Source organism: Lampris incognitus, unplaced genomic scaffold, assembly GCF_029633865.1.
Source record: "Lampris incognitus isolate fLamInc1 unplaced genomic scaffold, fLamInc1.hap2 H_2, whole genome shotgun sequence".
Lineage (NCBI taxonomy): Eukaryota > Metazoa > Chordata > Actinopteri > Lampriformes > Lampridae > Lampris > Lampris incognitus.
The window spans coordinates 1,460,792-1,468,128 of NW_026611077.1; the positions used below are offsets into that span (position 1 = coordinate 1,460,792).

The following is a 7,337-nucleotide window of genomic DNA, read 5'->3' on the forward strand; positions in this document are numbered from 1 at the left end:
TAATGTGTACTTAGATATTATTATGAAGACCTTGCCTTTGACAGCGTGAATGAGCGTTTCCATTCCTGTGTAGGCTACTTAAAAACATGAAATGACGTAGGTGACAAAGAATGTTGAGTGGGCCTACGGAGAAGATATGAATCAATAGACAATCCCGCATTACGCAGAACGATGTTGCTTAGCAACACGCACGAGGCTTGGAAGGTCAACACTACTGATTGGCTGAGATTGTTCGCGGCGTTCTGGCACCCCACGTGGAGGAAAGCCAATTGGCCAGAATTGTTCACATAGTTCTGCATGTTTTATGCTTTTAACGTCACTCAGAGGGCTTCTAATGTTGAAACAGCGCCTGTCCCACATTCTGTGGACAGTAATGCACCTTCTGATCTTAGAAACGTATAGAGTGAAATGATAATTCATTCAGATTGTAACCCTAATATACCATAACCCTGCTCAGCATCTCACTGAACTACAAATATGGGCGCCATGTTGCATGTTTGTATTGAAATTCTTATGGGTGATGTAGTTTATTAATCAAACATAGCATTATCTTCTAAGTTATAAATCTATTTTAGGTGGGAATCTCAAGATATGTTCTTTCTACCAATATATACAACATAATTGCGCTGTGTGAGTTTACATCACTTGCAAAGCCCAGAATTTGATTTTAGGCCATTTTAAGTAGCTAAAATTATTTTTGCAGTTCCCCACTTCCACCCCTCTGAAAGTACATGTCCGGAGCTGTCCAAAAGAGTTTACTTTATTTTGATGGCTATTTTAATTACAGAGCTATGCGTTTTCAAATGTGACCTCTGGTCAGTGTTCAAAGGTCAATATCTGAGCCTAGGGTCAACTCCAATCTTTCATATTTGCAAGCTTTCTTCTGGAAGCAAAGGCCTTTCTGAAAATATCTTTGGTTTGGCTCTAGCATAAAGGAAGCTCAATTTCCCAACCCTAGCCAAAAACCATGCATGGTCTATAAGACCACAAGTTCCATGGCAAGTTGAACTGTCAAGTCACAGGGTTGGAATGTTTTGTTGTAGAACACAACCAAACACATTTTTGGAAAGATCTAACATATATCTAAACATATATGTTAGACTTAGTTCTGGAGTGTGCTGTATTTCAGAGAAATAGTGTTTTGACGTTATACCCCCCCCCCCCATAGACTTCAATGTTAATTTGCCTCTCACATGGTGTTATTGGAGTACAGTGTATGTAATCTTGCATGAAATACTACAAATAACATATTCAATGGAGCCAGCGATTCTGCTTATCTTGAGTCTGGGCTTATGTGTCTAACAGGCTGCCTTCCAGAGATATGGCCTCAGAGTCTCCTTCCCTGGAAACACATTGTCACTAATCTATCGATAATAACCATTTGCTGCATTACAACTCAGTGGTGTTCTCAGTGGAAGTCTCGTCAGTTCTTGCCTATTGATTGATAGCAAAACTTCCACCCAGACCCTCCACTGTCCTGTCACCCACACAGACACAACTAAGCCATAGCCACAACCCTTATCTTGCTGGGGTCAAAAGGTGAAGTAAACAATGAAAACCCCATAGAGGATGGATGGATGGATGGATGGATGAGTGGATGGATGGATGAGTGGATGGATGGTTGGATGAGTGGAAGGATGGATGGATGGACGGATGGATGGAGGAACACTTGGACACCAGCATACTGAAGATAGAAGGCTTATAACTTATAACCTCTTCACCTACAAACATATGTTTGGTCTCTAATGAAAGAACCTCTTTGAGGTTGCTTACTCAATATTTTGATTATATGCATGTCATTGTGACATACAGTATCCTAATGACAGAAACACACTGAAGTCTCTTGACGAAGCATGCCTTATAAGATAGGCTACATCGAGCTTCAACGGGCTGGCAGGCTGCTGCGGATCTTCACTGTTCTTTGCTATAGCGGGGGTCATTAAAATATCTATTTAGCTGTCTATCAATATAGCTGTCTGTCAATCTATCTATGTAATGTGTGTCACCAGCGACAATTTGACATGTAGCTATGCAGCCCACGGCGGTAAGGTGCCGCGAGAGGTACCGATCATCGGCGCCCTCTGTAACCGGAGAAGGGTGCTCATGCCCGGGTAGCCTACGCCCTGAGCGCCGGTGTTGTGCCCAAATCCCACTCCCCGACAGAATCTCACTCCCCTTCACATAAGCGGTTGTAGCTCCGGTTGTGGGGGTGATAGAGACATGAGTCCGGCACGTTTTTATACGCACGAGTCCCCTGAACACATAGAAACCAACCCTAAGTCGGTCGGAGCTTTATCGACCGAGTTATGGTCACTTTTCTGCACCTACCCCTAACCACCTAGCCTGGGTTGGCAAGACGCAAAATGGAGGCATTTGCCGGTGTGGGAGTAGGTGCGGAAAAGAAGCTATAGCTCGGCCGAGAAAGCGCCGATCGACTTGGGGTTGGTCTCTCCGTGTTCAGGAGACTCTGGCGTATATAGAAGTATATTGGCTCATGTCTTCAGCACCCCCACAGCCGTAGCTACAACCACTTCCGTGAGGGGGAGTAAGATTCTGGCGGAGAGTGGGATTTGGGCACCTTAGCTGAGTTAGCGAAGTTGAAAGCAACTTCCGGTCACGTGGCTTTGGTAGAACGCAGGTAAACCTTCGGCTAAGCAACTCATCCCTTTCAAGGGCAGATCACTGCACAACTGCATGTGATGGCACATTTACCTCCATATGTGTCGGGGCTGTACCTTGATAGTCTCTCCATGGTCCTGTAAGTTCTTTCTAAATATTAATTATTGTTATAATTTAAAATATAATGTTGTCGCTTGAAATTGTGTATTACAATTATTGAAAAAGTCAAGTGGTCAATGATTTGGAAATGATAGGCCTCTGCAAATGTGATGTTTCGTCCAGTTGTCAGATAATACTTCCGCCTTCTCTGAACTCGTCGACGCTGTTCATGCATTGTAGTCGTGTCATCCAATCCGTCTTCTTGGGATGGTTCATTGTTTCCACTTCCAAATAGTGTCTCTTGAAACCATTATAGTTACTTATCACCATTATAGTTACTGCGAAATTTGAAATTGACCAACAAAATTTACATTCTTTGCTTGGTCATATTGGCTCAGGCAACACTATTTGTTTTATTTGATCAGATCTACTACCGGTTACAAATAGTTTCCTCACCTTTGTTGACATATGAAGAGTGCAGGTATTGTGTAGAACACAATCCCTGTACTGACATATAGGCTTTACTAAATGATGTTTTTTGGGTCATTCTACCTATCTATCCCTTCGACATCTGTTTATGTGCAATGTACACTGACAGAATAAATATATAGCTTTTCAGATTCAATTGTTGCATTTTGTCCGCCTTCTCTTGATGGCACCAGTTACCATGTTGAAAAAATACCACCTATCCACAACAAACACACTATTCATAATAGCGAAAGCAAGGAGGAACTCAAAGTCCAATGTCTCATTTTCATTAATTTATTCGAGTCATCTCGATGTTCTCTTTCGGCTGCCAGGAAGGGGGCCATTCCTCTCCACTGAAAACAAACAAAATAATATCAATAATAATAATAATAACAACAGATAATATCAATGTGGTATCATTTGTGTGTTGTGCCAAATTCAGTACTGTCCTGCTTGTTTTGTAACTTAACAGGCTAATTCCCACTCTTGTTGGCACCACCACAGACTTGGTGGAACATCTTTGTACAGCCCTGAGTCTGAGTGTGATGTTTAAGTTGAGTGCTGCATTCCTTCCTCCTACTCTGATAAGTCCAGGTGATAACGGTTTCAAAAAAAAATACTGGGTACATACCATACTGGGCAGGGCTGCCAGTCCACAAAAATCTCTGCTTTGCCCTATTGAGGGGAGAGAGAAAAATAAAGAATGAGTTACCAATTGAGTAAGGAACATTGGTGCAACGTTGGTGTATGATTAATTATTTCCAGAATTGATACAAAAAATGCTATGTCTATGCTTAAAAAGCCTAATAGTTTGCATTAACAATGCTACGTAGTGTCACAGCGAGGATAATATAATTGAAAGGTCTTGCATCTTATCTTATGTCTTTCTAACCTTTCTCACTCTGGTAGTGTTCACACTCCAGATAGGGAAAACCTCCAGCCCACTGTGATAGGAGCACTCTGAAAAAAGCAAAAGCATACATTAGTAAAGCGTGGAGTTGTGATGACCAAATGGAGAGGTGAAATTACAAATGTCCAACAGCTTTCACATTTAGTCTGTTTGAACACTGGATGGCATTCAACATCACCATGGTATGTTTTGAGAGATGAGAACACCTCAATCATACCAGACTATGCAACAAACAACCACACACTGGTCCGCTTGTACTCCTGTGTGGTCTCTGGCCACTTCGAAGTGAAGTGCTGAAGCTTTTAGTGATTAATTAAGAAAGATTTCATTGAAAAATGAAGCGGTAGCTCGGCCAATGGGTGAAAGAGATGCCAAATGGTTTTGTTAACAGAATGTGGTCTTCTAGAATTTAAAGCCCCTGGCAACCCAGATCCACAATGTCCTTCTAATTACGTAATTGAGGGTCCTATGTACATAATAATAAGCATCTCGAAGTATTAGAAATTCGTTTAAATCCGAATCCGTAATATTGTCATTTTTTATTTTGTAGTGTTTGTTTCAGTAGGGTTGAAATGGGCGGGGTTATGGTCACAGTTTATGGCGTCATAAATCCAACCAATCATGAACAAATTCACGACAGTTGTCCCACCCCCAACACTGTCTTGCTTGTTGCTTGAAAAACAGTGATGAGTCTGAGTCTTTCTAACCTTTTCTATCTATCTCCCGCTCCCCGTCATGCCTCTCTGTGCTGTCCCCGGGTGCACATCTATCGGTGACAACGTGTCATTCTTTTATTCCCTAACTGGTGGAGAAACAGTGGACCACGTGTCTGGGGAGCCGCGGTGTTGTTGTCAGGAACAGCAGCCGCATATGCAGCGCACATTTCAACAACACATTTAGGCTACACGTTTTGACAACACATTTAGGCTACGCGTTTTGACAACACATTTAGGCTACACGATTGGCAAAGCCGTTGTTCCTCAGCATTGCACTGTGCCTGGTGGTGGATCCACTTTTGTCTTTTTGAAAGGCAGTTTTTCGGTTTGGCGGATTATACAAACTTAGTGGCGGGTTCGTTACCCTCTTGGTGTAGGCTAGTTTATATACACATAACCTTTTAGACAATGTGATGTTGCTTTCTAGCAGATGGAAGCGAAGGGAGGCACCTCACGCAATACAGAATCAATGGAACGATAATACTGTTTTACCCTACGGTGGGAGCAGGACTTCAATGCGCTCTGTCTCTATAGGGCTGGACAACATGAAAAGTAGCTGCTGCCATTGTTGTACGTAACCATTGGAACAGGGAGCTGTCAATCAAAATGTAATCGGCCATGCCCACGCCCACCTAGTCTTGAGAAATTGTCTGAACAGCAAAATGAGACGTTTTTGAACTGGGTTTTCTAATAGTTCTGAATGTTTATTTTTACTCAGATTATTGTGGATGCTTATTAAGACAACCAACCCTATTGAACGACAATGACCCCTTTCCCCAGCAGCCATTTTGACGTGTGATAGTAGGGTAGGTGTAACTGATTAACAATCACCCCTTTCTAATGTTTTTTCCTGAAATGACATACCCATAATACCTCATACTTTTAGGCTACAGTCATGATGTTAGGCTCATTTGAAAGGTGACACTCTCAAGTCTTAGGATTCAGAATGATTGTATGAATTACCCTAAATAGAACAGGGCCATTTGTGTTTACCCTGGTATGACATGTTTAAATGGATACTAGGAAAAGGGTCTATAGGAATCAGCAGAATAAACTCATGTTGATTGCAACTAGGCAAACAGACTATACAGTAGGTGAGAGGTCAACGAAAAACGTAAGAGTTATGATCAAAGGCTGAAAAATCTGGTAATACCTTGAGCGATGATTATGCAGTAGACATAGTGAAAACCTAACATTTGTTGGCTTTTTAGCCTCCCTTGGCCTACAGACAACTGTGGGTGAGATTTTGTATTTACAGGAGATGCTTCAATATTTTTAAAATGGCACAAGCATTCAAATTTCAATCAGATTTGCAATTATTAGATGGCAACCTCTTCACTCTGAAACTACAGGCTCTATAAGGCATACGGACACAGATTTCCAAGACTTAATTTCTCACTTCGGTGTCCTAGGAAACTCATAATTCTTCTATGGTACACTGAGATCAGTTCTTATGTCACTCCAGGTGCCCTGGGGATTGGCCTTGACTAGAGAATGTACACATTTTCTCAGATTTCACAGAGAAATATCTACTCACAGTCTTAACATTCTGTACATACCTGTCCTTTTCTCCCCCCTCCTTGAGGCTGAGGAGGATCTGGTGGAGATAGCTGTGGGTTTGAGAAAGATAAAGTGCTCTTAATATTTAATTTATCATATTAAACTGGTCATCACAGCTGGACGGTTCCTGTGAAGTTTAGCTGTGTACCCCATTAAACCAGCATACTCTTGGAAGCTCACATGCTTCACTCCTAATCAGCCTGGCCTCAGCCTGGCCTCTCTAGATTCCAGGTAAAATGAAGGCAAAGTGAGACAAATAATTACTGTAGTGATCAGTGAGGTCTCCCAGTGAGTTTGTGACGACTGAATAAAAAAAAGAGATGATGAGGTTGTAAACAAAAACATCCTGTAGGTATTCATAGGCATTATAGAAATGTCAACACTCTCTGGTACCTTCTTCTCCCGATTCAACAGGTTTTAGTGTATCCGTTGGTGTGGCGTGGACCATGGGATCCTCAAGTGCCTCCGTGGGATGTGGCGTGGACCATGGGATCCTCAAGTGCCTCCATGGGTGTGGTGTGGACCATGGGTTCCTCCGGGTCTACAGCTGTCAGATTCAGGGTCACAAGGTCTGATGTCTGTGAAAATCAGAATGAGTTTTATTGTTGCCACGTAGGCTTTCACCTAAGAGGAATTGACTTGGTCAATTAGTGCATTCAGAAAATAATACATTGACGTGTCATAACAGTGAAAATTACAGCGATACAGTGCAAATGTATGTACAGTGATGTTTGGAATTCAATATATATGATAAATAGCGCTTATATAGCACTTTTATCCAAACCCAACCCTCCAATCATTGGACAACCTGCTCTACCTCCTGAGCCACAGCCACCCCCAAGGCTATATATACAATGCAAACAGAATATCCAAACAGACCTCCTCAATTAAGCTATGTTCATCACTGCAACCAGGGACCCAGCCTGTGCAAAAAGAAGGTGAACAAGTATTCGTATTAGTCACAG

At 42.1% G+C, this 7,337-nt stretch overlaps 1 long non-coding RNA gene across 1 annotated transcript; it reads right to left on the bottom strand.

Annotated features, from left to right (window-relative positions):
• Nucleotides 1–3,824: 3,824 nt before the first annotated feature.
• LOC130131972 (uncharacterized) lies at nucleotides 3,825–6,815 on the bottom strand. Its single transcript, XR_008812427.1, has 4 exons — nucleotides 6,766–6,815; nucleotides 6,372–6,422; nucleotides 4,079–4,146; nucleotides 3,825–3,861 (listed from the first exon to the last, which is right to left on the bottom strand). It is a non-coding gene; the product is annotated as an uncharacterized LOC130131972 (long non-coding RNA).
• Between the last annotated feature and the right edge of the window lie 522 nt (nucleotides 6,816–7,337).